This window comes from Mauremys reevesii, linkage group 13, assembly GCF_016161935.1.
Source record: "Mauremys reevesii isolate NIE-2019 linkage group 13, ASM1616193v1, whole genome shotgun sequence".
Classification (NCBI taxonomy): domain Eukaryota; kingdom Metazoa; phylum Chordata; order Testudines; family Geoemydidae; genus Mauremys; species Mauremys reevesii.
The window spans coordinates 18,468,458-18,480,338 of NC_052635.1; positions in this window are offsets into that span (position 1 = coordinate 18,468,458).

An 11,881-nucleotide genomic window follows, 5' to 3' on the forward strand; every position below is an offset into this window, starting at 1 on the left:
TCAGCACTGGCTAGAGGGGTCCGCATTCCCTCCTGGAGCACAGGGCGGGGGGGGGGGGTCCCCCACCCCAGTGCCATGACTGTTGCTCAGTCATGGCCACCTCTCTCTGGCCAGCTCTAATAAAGGCCTTGTTTACACTGGAACGTTTTCTGCCATGGCACTGGCGTATAGGGTTGCCAACTTTCTTAATAGCACAAAACCCAAACACCCCTGTTCTCTAAGCCCCCCCCCCCTGCCACTTGCTCCATTACCTGCTCTCCCCCACTGTCACTCACTTTCACCAGGCTGGGGTAGGGGTTAGGGTGTGGGGGATAGGGTAATGCGCTCTGGGCTGGGGGTGTGGGCTCTAGGTGGGGTCAGAAATGAAGGGTTTAGGGTGCAGGAGAGGGCTTGGGGTTGGATTAGGAGGTTGGAGTAGGGGTGATGGCTCCTGCTTGGGTTGTGGGGCTGGAGATGAGTTTGGGGCACAGGAGGGGGCTCAGGGCTGGGGCGGGATTTGGGCATAGGAGTATGGGGTGTAGGCTCTGGCAGGGAGTTTGGATATGGGAATCTCTACCTTGCTACCTCTTAGGGGATACCAGAGACAGGATCTATGCAGCATCCCTCAGCGCTGTCTTACCTATTTTAAGGACAAAGCAATGAATGACTTCCCTGAGGGTTAGGGCAGAAGCAAGAGAGAGAGAAAGGACAACTATAACACCCCCCGCCCCCTTTGCCTTTGAGTACATAAACAGAAAGGGGTAGTTCTCCATGGTTATCTAAGTGTTGGTGCATCAGTGTGGATGTTTTATGACATTAACATTGGCTGGTCAGAGAAGGTCCATGATGCATCTTTAGGACTTCAGGAATTTTTTGACAAGCTGGAAGCAGGGACATATTCCCCTATTGTGGTTGCAATGCCAATTGTGATTCACTGGGACGTAGCCAACCCTTTACTTTTTTTGGCTCAGGAAGCCATACACCTGGACAACAGCAAGGAAAAATTTAATATCACATGTGCAGATGCGGGATGACCAGGCAGCATGCTGCTGGAAGACTGAAGGACAGATGAAGATGTCTTATGACTGGGCTTCATCTCAGTGAGCCACATATTCTTGTTATTGCTGCATGTTGTGTTTTGCATAATATCTGTGAGGTCAAGGAGAACATGCTACTGCCAGGGTGAGGGATGTGGGTGGGTAGCTGGCTGACTTTACATAGTCCGACTGTTACTAGAGCCCCTCAAGGTGCTGTGCAGCTCAGGGAACTTTTCTAGAGCACACTTTGATAGTTTGCCATAGCCAGTATGATTGTACGTAATGTAATGAGCTGGTTTATGAATTATTTGGTTGCTGCAAGGGTGGCTGTTGCTTCAGCAGTGGTATGTCTATAAGACAAAGAAAATAAATTGTTTTTCCACAAACTAGAACTTTGTGTTATTAGTGCACAAGACACTACTAAAAAAGAAAATGCACGGTGCTGGCTCCTCTGTGCTACATCACAGCTCAGGATAGGTATAATCAAAGCAGTCCTCATTACAGAGTTGAGTGAAAGGAATACAGTTGCATGGAGTGCTGCTGTCTGGAAAAAGGGTGGGGAGGGCAGAAAGAAGGAATTGTTTACTGAGAGTAGTGGCTGCTGGGTGCTTTGCTCCATAATGTGTTTGAGCATATGTGTTTGTTGTGTAAGGAGATGTATGATGGCTTGGTGCACCTCTCAATCCTTCTGTCTCTCTTCCAGTATGTGGTCTTACCATTCCTGGGTCTCAGGTTCTAGATTATCAGTCTTGACCAGTTCTGAAAGGTGTCTTCTCTTGCTTGTTTCTTTTTCCTTCTCCTTGAGGTGAGTTTCTCAGCATGTGTGGAAGGGATGGTCCTTAAGGGTATTGCAGCCAAGGCCACTGATGAATACAACCAGACAGAGTGCCATTGCTAGATTTTTAAGGGTTGGCTTAACTACATTGCTCAGGGCTGTGAAAAATTTTGCACCCTGTACAACATAATTAAGCCAACCTGAGTTCCATTGTAGACACTGCTTATCAACAGAAGAATATTGTCTCTTGGAGAGGTGGATTTACTACAACAACAGAAGAGCCCCTTCTGTTGTTGTAGGGTTAGCAATCAGAAGAAGATAAGAAGTACAACTCTCTAAACATTTTCACATGTAAGAACAGGTTCACAATCACTACAATTTCACAACCATTTAGTAGCATGGTAAGTATGTAGGGGTGTGTGACATTATTGACATGAACTGTGACTGTATAGATCATTGTTGCAACCAAGGTCTTATAGTTGCACCAAATCTTGTACAAAGGAGGTCAAGTAAGGTGTCTATGGAAAGGTTGTAATTCGCTGGTTATGATTATGCTGTCTGTATGTGTGTATCATTTTTTGTATTTGAAGTTATGAATATTGTATCTCAGTGTGTTTGATTCTAAGTAGCATCAGTGAAGCATTTGGTCAGCTTCTTGAGAAAGGACTATTCTGAGTAAGTGCCCAATCAAGAAACACTTAACTGACAGTGGACTTTGGGAGACGCCAATCCACATCTGAGCTTTCCTGGGAACGTTCAAACTAACATGTAAACAGTGGTGTCAGCCTGCAAAAAGCTGAATCATTCATGGACCTATGACTTGCCCAGGTGACTACAAACTTCATCTTGTTGCTGTGATTTTGCACAGAACAACAAAGGGGTTTCTGCCCACAAGAGACAATATAAAAGACCCTGGAAGCCTCTCCATTTTGTCTTCAGCTGGCTCAAGAGATGGCCTCTCCACTACAAAGAGATGCCTGAAAGAAACTGGAACAAAGGACTGTAACTACGGGGGTGAGTCTGATTGTTGGACCCAGACCATAAACCACAAAGTTGGTCTGAAAAGGATTGGGCCCAGACTAGGAAGGAGTCTAGTCGGTGAAAGAAGCTTATTGGAACATCTGAGGGTGAGATTTACCTGTATTCAGTTTCCTACTGTATTAGGCTTAGACTTGCGTGTTGTGTTTTATTTTGCTTGGTAACTTACTTTGTTCTGTCTGTTATTACTTGGAACCACTTAAATCCTACTTTTTATACTTAATAACATCACTTTTGCTTATTAATTAACCCAGAGTAAGTAATTAATACCTGGGGGAGCAAACAGCTGTGCATCTCTATCAGTGTTATACAGGGTGGACAATTTATGAGTTTACCCTGTATAAGCTTTATACAGAGTAAAATGGATTAATTTGGGGTTTAGGCTCCCAGAAAGACTGACTATTGGGTGCTGGGAAAGTCCCTGTTAACTGAGAAGCCCCTGGGCCAAGTGAATTTTAGTTTCTGTGAACTACAGGGGAGCATGGCCCAACCTCTTGGGGTGTGCTGTAGCTTACTGGAGTGTCTAACTCAGCAAGATGAAAGGGGAGGGAAGCCTTCTCTGGCAGGGGGGTTTGTTCTCAGTGGTATCCCAGCACATCTAGTGACAGTCTTGAGGGAGTCTCTGTGACCAAACCCATCACAAGGGGCACTTCTTCAAACCCAGTGAGTGGCAGAGGAACTTCAAGGATAGTGTAATAAAGACTGCAAAACTTATTAGAGGCAATAGTGATCCTAGTAGACATCACTTATGATGGTATCGAAGGCCCACAGACTGCAGCTGCTTAAGAGCCTTTGTTCAGCCAGGGCTGTATGGTACTGGCCTCTTTGCAGCAATAATACCCTGAGAGGTCCTTGTAGAATGGAATGAGACAGTACCCTACCCTGGTGGGAGAAACAAGGCTGGTCTGCCTAGAAATGTCCAGGCAAAGATCAAACAGTATTTGCTTGAAAAGTTCAGTGAAATGCCAGAAGACTGGAAAGCTGTGTGGGCCAAGATAAACGCTCTTCTGCACTATTGGCAGAAGTGACTGCCTGTGCAAGCTAACCACACATTGTTTCTGCCTCTTTCCTGAATCTAACCACAGCATGCAAGTAATGTGTTTTGGACTTGAAAGCCTGCATCCAGTCAGTTTACACTGCATTTGCAGAAAATGCATGTTTGAATACTCACTGGTCTGTGTGTAGCTTACAGTTAGTGCAAGTGCTTTTTTCTATTTGCAGAATATTGAATTTTGTTTGGTTACAGGGTAGTCATGGCCTGCAAAAGTATGTACTTTGAATGCTTGTTTGCAAAGTATTGGCAAACATATGCATTTGGGAATACTTGTTGGCTGCTTTTTCCTATTTTCTTTCTGTTGATTTTGGCTAGTGCTGCCAGTTCATGCTCTTAAAATAAATTGGCTACTTTAAAAACAGAATTTCATTGTTCATTGTCCATTCACAGTCAGCTGTTATTTCGAAAGGGGAAAGGGCCCTGGAGAATGTAAAATAAAGGCATGCATTAATGGGTGTGAAGTTACAACGTACCTTAGTCCCTAATCATAATCCGTTCACTCTCCAAATTCAGCTGAGCCTCAAAGAAGTCCTGGTTCTTGAGCAGCCTGACATCATCCATGTCCCTCACCCCAGTCCACAGGTCCTGGGTGCCCTCCTCCAGAGCTTGCAAGTCTGGCCACTGTCACTTGGTGAGGGGATCCCTGCTCAGTTTGGCATCACACTGCACATAACAGCAACTCTTGGGGGAAGCACCAGACTTTGTTGCCCTCCTTGTTTGTCTTCTGCTAAACCTGCCGCAGTTCTTTCCGTTTGCCTGGGTTTGGCCCTCATCCTTGCTGTATCCAGGCTTCTGCATCTCCTTTGCAATATCGGTGTATACATCTTTGTTCCTGCAGGAATTCCACAGCTTTGCCGGCACTGCTCACCTCCTTCCTCTCCCCCCACCCCACCCAGCCAATGAAATCCAGGACCTCTCAGCTGGAACTGTGCTTGTACAGATGCACTTCATGAGGAGACAGGTGTTTCCAGGACACACTGGGGATTTTAAGTAAGGAGTGGACTTCCAGATATGAGACTTCTTATCTGCAGGGTTCAAAAATTTAACCAAAGGTCCCTGCTGCAGTGACAGTTGCACTGTGCGCTTGTTGCTGGAAGACTGTTTGCTGGTACAGGTACTTCTGTGTTCCATACAGGCATTTTGTCAGCATCCCTATCCTACTAGAGGACTTACACCACTCATGGAACTGGTTCAATTTTGCCAGTAAATGTTCAGAGTTTTGTCGGAAGGACTCAGTTTTGAGCGTGGATGCATGTAAGCTGTGCTGACAGAATTAAAATTTTGCTGCCCAAGCTTTCAAGTGTAACCCCTTTGGGGTCTAGAGAGCATGGCCCCTTTAAATCTTTTTCCCAGAGGGGATGGGAGGTTAGGAAAAAAGGAGGGAAACTCCAGGGGGCGGGTCTGGAGCTCCAGGGAGGGAGAGGAGAGCCGGCAGGCCCTGGAGAAGGAAGCAGGGAGAACCTGCCTGAGGAGGACAAGCCTGATTGGGGACAGCCAAGGACAGGAGCCAGGAGGAGCCCTGTGCCAGGGAGGAATCGCCCGAGAAGGACAGGCCGGAGCTGGACCCAGTATCACGGCTGCCCAGAGCTGTGTGGGGCTGTGAGTACTGGGGCTTGTGACTGTGCATTGGGAACAAGGAGGGAGGTTGTAGCTAGTTAAGTGGGGAGGTGGTCGCTCTGTGTGGCTGTGCAGAAAGCGGCAGAAGAGGGCACCGGAGGGGTTTGCTGGGGAGAGTTCACTGGCGCCGAAGACGACCAGGAGCACCCAAGACTCACCACGGGACTGGAACTTTGCTCAGGCCTCCTGAACTCTGTGCGCAGACACATTGCTCAATGTCTGCCCTTCCAGACTGTGCTACCACTGGGCCTGTGGGGCCTTGGTTTGGATGCAGCCCTGTTTTACAGCTCCCCTTATATTTCCCATTGTTGTATTTCTCCTCTCACCCCTCTGTAAATAAATACTTCCTTTTGTTATATCTGTTGTACTTTTCCTGTGGGTGTGTGTGTTCACTCTGGGGGGTTTAGAACAGGTGCCCCTGGGGTGGAAGGGATTTCTCCTCCTGCATTCCTGCGCGCGCTATCTCTTGGCCAGAGCTGCCTGCAGAGCAGATTCCATCTTGGCCACAAGGGTGCTAAAGTTACACTTGGTGGCCCGTACAGAGAACTTTGCAACACACACACACACACACACACACACACACACACTTCTTCACAGAGAAAAGAAACTCCCGAGTGACTTTCATCTCGGTTTAAAAAACAAAAACACACCACATGGAGAGAGGATAATTAGAAGACCTGTGCCGAGGAGCACGAATCCCAGTAACCAAAGCTGTGCTGGTGGCGGGGTTCCCAGAAGAGATGGAACCAAATGAGATTGAGGAGAGCCTAGATGCAGCTGATATACTGGGGAGGGTAAAGGTCCACACCCGTATTTACAACCACAAAGTGCAGGGCATGGTAGCACTATGTACTCACTCCAAGGAGGCAGATCTTGACAAAGTGCCCAAAGAGGTGCAAGTAGAAGGTATACCCTGGACAATTCTGAGGGCAGAGCAGTCCCCTCCTAGTGTGCCCGTGTCACTTGAGGTGGATTCTTTAGCGCAGAAATTGCAAGCTCTGATGGTGGATGAGAAGCGGACAAGAGAAGAATTAATTTTGGCATTAGGAGGGGCTCCAAAACCTACAGCACCCAGCCTGGTGGGATGGGCCAAAGAGCTGGGAAACGCTCTTAAAGATGCATTGAAGCCAGTGTATGACAGTGCTCCATACAAGCAGTTACGTTCTTTCTCAGGGGTGTCACCTGTACCTTCAGGGGAGGATGATTACGAGACCTGGAGGGATTTTATGGTGCCACTTGTCCAAGAGTGGGAATGCTCTGATGCTGAGAAATGGAAACGTGTGCTTGAGAGTCTGAAGGGACCTGCCATGCGACTTATCCGAGCCCTGAAAGACTCACAACCAGCTGCCACAGTGCAAGACTATTTAACCGCTCTTGAAAGTGTCTATGGTGCTACTGATAGCAGTGAAGACCTGTATTATCGTTTCCGCCATACTAGAGGATTTGCTACAGCAGGTAGTGCAGAAGGAGGGCATCCCCATCAAGTGCATTGATTCTGCTAGGTTGGACCAAATCTTTCGGGGCACCCAACAAGATGGGTTGATGTTGTGGCGACTGCAGCTGAGGGAGCGGGCCCAAAACCCACCCCTATTCCACAAGCTCATTCGAGAGATACGTGAAGAAGAGGAGCGATTGTTGCAAGTGGATGCAGTGGTGCAGCCGAAGATGGCAGCGAGTCACACCACCACAGTACTTGGAGAGATGGAAGATGCCCCATCAGTGGCAGCAGCACTAAGAGATTTGACCCGAGAAGTGGCCATGATGAAGGCTCAGGGACATACTGTGCCATCCTCAAGAGGGGAGAGCAGCAGGATGAGTGACAGCCGGCGAGAAGGTTTCTGTTATAACTGTGGAAGAGATGATCACTATGCCTTGGACTGCCAAAACAAGACAGATCATGCAAGGGTATCTCAGAGATTGCAGCAGACCATTAGGAAGTTTCAGGGAAACACCAACAGGGCTTGGGGAAGGAGCAACCCAAGAGCCTTGAAATTCCAAGGCTCCCCAGAAAAAAACACAAACAGGGTTTACCCAAATGGGCTTATAGGCCCCCAGGCTATAGTACCTATTCATATAGAAGGACGATTGTGTGAGGCATTGCTGGATAGCGGATCACAGGTCACCATACTTTATGAATCTTACTACTGAGAACACTTGCAGCATCTACCCTTGCGTCCCCTGTCTGGCCTGACAGTTTGGGGAATTGGCTGTGACTCCTGCCCTTATCGGGGATATGTCCTGTTAAATATCCAGTTCCCAAAGAATGTTGTGGGAGTAAACCAGGAAATAGAAACATTGGCACTGGTCTGCCCAGATCCAAAGGGAAGAGAGTATGCACCTTTAATCCTAGGGACAAATGCAAACCTGTTCCAGAGGTTGGCATGGAAATGCCGTGAGATGGCAGGGAACAACTATTTGTAGGAGCTGCCAATGCACGCTTTATGTAAAGCCGCATACCAGCGAGCGAGGGGGTCCCCATCCCAAGAGGAAACCAAGGCTAGACTTTTTGGAAGGGATAGTTTCCAGTTTGGGGATTCCCCCATTCCTGCTGAGTGGAAGGACCACCTGTGTGAGAAGTTAGTCAAGAGGAAGGCTGTTTTCTCTATGCACAAATGGTATGTTGGGTGTGCACATGATGTGGAGCACCATATCCAACTGCAGGATGGTCGGCCTTTTTGAGAGAGGTCAAGACGATTAGCCCCAGCTGATATTGAAGATGTGAGGCAACACCTACAGGAACTGGTTCAAGCAGGTATAATTGAGGAATCCAGGAGCCCCTACACATTACCAGTTGTTGTAGTACGAAAGAAAAGTGGAAAGGTGCACATGTGCGTTGACTATCGCACTCTGAACCGGAGAACGACCCCTGACCAATACACAGTGCCCCAGGTGGATGATGCCCTGGATAGCCTGAATGGTAGCCGCTGGTTCTCTGTCCTTGACCTCCGCAGTGGATACTATCAAGTGCCCATGGCACCAGAGGACCAGGAGAAAACAGCATTCATCTGCCCCTTAGGGTTTTACCAATTTAATCGCATGCCTCAGGGAGTAGCTGGAGCTCCAGCCACGTTTCAGCAACTCATGGAGCGGGTGGTAGGGGACATGCACCTGTTGGAGTGTCTGGTATACCTGGATGACATTATAGTGTTCGGGCGCACTTTAGAAGAACACGAGACTCGGCTGTGCAAAGTCCTGGATCGTTTGGAACAGGCTGGCTTCAAGTTATCCTTAGACAAGTGCATTTTCTGCCAGACATCCGTGCGGTATGTGGGACACATAGTGTCTGCAGATAGTATAGCTACAGACCCAGAGAAGGTGAAGGCAGTAACCACCTGCCCGAGGCCCACAACTCTCAAGGAATTACAGTCATTTCTGGGATTCTGTGGCTATTACCGCAGGTTTATCAAGAATTTTTCGCACATCGTACATGCACTCACAGAGCTCACCAAGGGATACCCCCCCACAAATAAGAAGGGGAACTCACCTCGGCATTGATACTTTAATGTGGGTGCACCTTTTGGAAAGCGGTGGACTGCTGAGTGTGAAGAAGCTTTCCGTAAAATCATTCAACAGCTCACACAAGCACCTGATTTGGTATATGCTGATCCCACCCAGCCATATGAACTTCATGTCGCTGCAAGCTACAGTGGTTTAGGCGCTGTCCTTTATCAAGAGCGTGAGGGCAAACTCCGACCAGTAGCATTTGCAAGTCGAGGTCTCACACCGCCTGAGAGAAACTACCCTGCTCATCAAGTGGAGTTCCTGGCATTGAAATGGGCCATCACAGAGAGGTTCCATGACTATCTCTATGGAGCCAAGTTCCCTGTAAAAACCGATAATAACCCTTTGACATACATGAAGACAACAGCAAAATTGTCTGTAGCAGGGCACCAGTGGTTAGCGGCACTCTCTGCCTGTGATTTCACTCTGCAGTATTGACCCGGTCGAACAAATATTGATGCAGATGCCTTGTCTCGGCAACCTCACTCTAAAGATTTATCACCCAATGATCAGATGAATGTGGGGACCCCTGAATTGAGAGCTTTATGCCAACGGGTATCCATTGTGAAGGAGTTCACTGGCGCCGAAGACGACCAGGAGCACCCAAGACTCACCACGGGACTGGAACTTTGCTCAGGCCTCCTGAACTCTGTGCGCAGACACATTGCTCAGTGTTTGCCCTTCCAGACTGTGCTACCACTGGGCCTGTGGGGCCTTGGTTTGGATGCAGCCCTGTTTTACAGCTCCCCTTATATTTCCTCTTGTTGTATTTCTCCTCTCACCCCTCTGTAAATAAATACTTCCTTTTGTTATATCTGTTGTACTTTTCCTGTGGGTGGGTGTTCACTCTGGGTGGTTTGGAACAGGTGCCCCTGGGGTGGAAGTTTTTCTCCTCCTGCATTCCTGCGCGCGCTGTCTCTTGGCCAGAGCTGCCTGCAAAGCAGATTCCATCTTGGCCACGAGGGCACTAAAGTTACACAAGTATAGACCAGGCCAAAGTAGCTAGTTTTACCTGACCCAGAATACTATGTGAAGTGTTTGGCATATCTTCTGTTCATATACACATACAATTGATCAGAAAGCCAGGATCACTGTAGTACAAATATTCTGAGCCAAATCAGAGTTTGTAATCTATGACATTGTAAGAACATTAAATACAGATCCTACAAACAACATATGTTTTAAATTTCAGTGCATGAGTAGTTTCAGTGAAACAAGAAGTTATGCATGCATATGTGTCTTCAGGATTGTGACCATAACTTCTCATTCTGGACAAGAAGGGCAAAAAAACAAGTCCCCAAGGTTCAGATATGTCTGATATTTCTGTGAAACAATAATTCCATTGATAGGTTAACCTCTTTTGGATCAAATTTTTATAGACAATTTGCCAAAATCTATATGCTCTGGACAGTGCTCAGAACACTAGTGAGCTCTGACAATGACATTTTTACAATAATTATTAAGTGTCTTATGTCATATGGGTAAAAAAATATAAATTTATTTAAAAAAACAGGAGATAAGTTTGTAATTTTACCTATAGCAGGAAGCCACTGCAGAACTATTAACTAAGGTTTGTAACCTGTCCTTTAAATTGGCTTCGGCACCCAATGACTGGAAGTTAGCTAATGTAACGCCAATATTTAAAAAGGGCTCTAGGGGTGATCCTGGCAATTACAGACCGGTAAGTCTAACATCGGTACCGGGCAAATTAGTTGAAACAATAGTAAAGAATAAAATTGTCAGACACATAGAAAAACATAAACTCTTGAGCAATAGTCAACATGGTTTCTGTAAAGGGAAATCATGTCTTACTAATCTATTAGAATTCTTTGAAGGGGTCAACAAACATGTGGACAAGGGGGATCCGGTGGACTTAGTGTACTTGGATTTCCAGAAAGTCTTTGACAAGGTCCCTCACCAAAGGCTCTTACGTAAATTAAGCTGTCATGGGATAAAAGGGAAGGTCCTTTCATGGATTGAGAACTGGTTAAAGGACAGGGAACAAAGGGTAGGAATTAATGGTAAATTCTCAGAATGGAGAGGGGTAACTAGTGGTGTTCCCCAAGGGTCAGTCCTCGGACCAATCCTATTCTATTTATTCATAAATGATCTGGAGAAAGGGGTAAACAGTGAGGTGGCCAAGTTTGCAGATGATACTAAACTTCTCAAGATAGTTAAGACCAAAGCAGATTGTGAAGAACTTCAAAAAGATCTCACAAAACTAAGTGATTGGGCAACAAAATGGCAAATGAAATTTAATGTGGATAAATGTAAAGTAATGCACATTGGAAAAAATAACCCCAACTATACATACAACATGATGGGGACTAATTTAGCTGCAACGAATCAGGAAAAAGATCTTGGCGTCATCGTGGATAGTTCTCTGAAGATGTCCACACAGTGTGCAGAGGCGGTCAAAAAAGCAAACAGGATGTTAGGAATCATTAAAAAGGGGATAGAGAATAAGACTGAGAATATATTATTGCCCTTATATAAATCCATGGTACACCCACATCTCGAATACTGTGTACAGATGTGGTCTCCTCACCTCAAAAAAGATATTCTAGCACTAGAAAAGGTTCAGAAAAGGGCAACTAAAATTATTAGGGGTTTAGAGAGGGTCCCATATGAGGAAAGATTAAAGAGGCTAGGACTCTTCAGCTTGGAAAAGAGAAGACTAAGGGGGGACATGATAGAGGTATATAAAATCATGAGTGATGTTGAGAAAGTGAATAAGGAAAAGTTATTTACTTATTCCCATAATACAAGAACTAGGGGTCACCAAATGAAATTAATAGGCAGCAGGTTTAAAACAAATAAAAGGAAGTTCTTCTTCACGCAGCGCACAGTCAACTTGTGGAACTCCTTACCTGAGGAGGT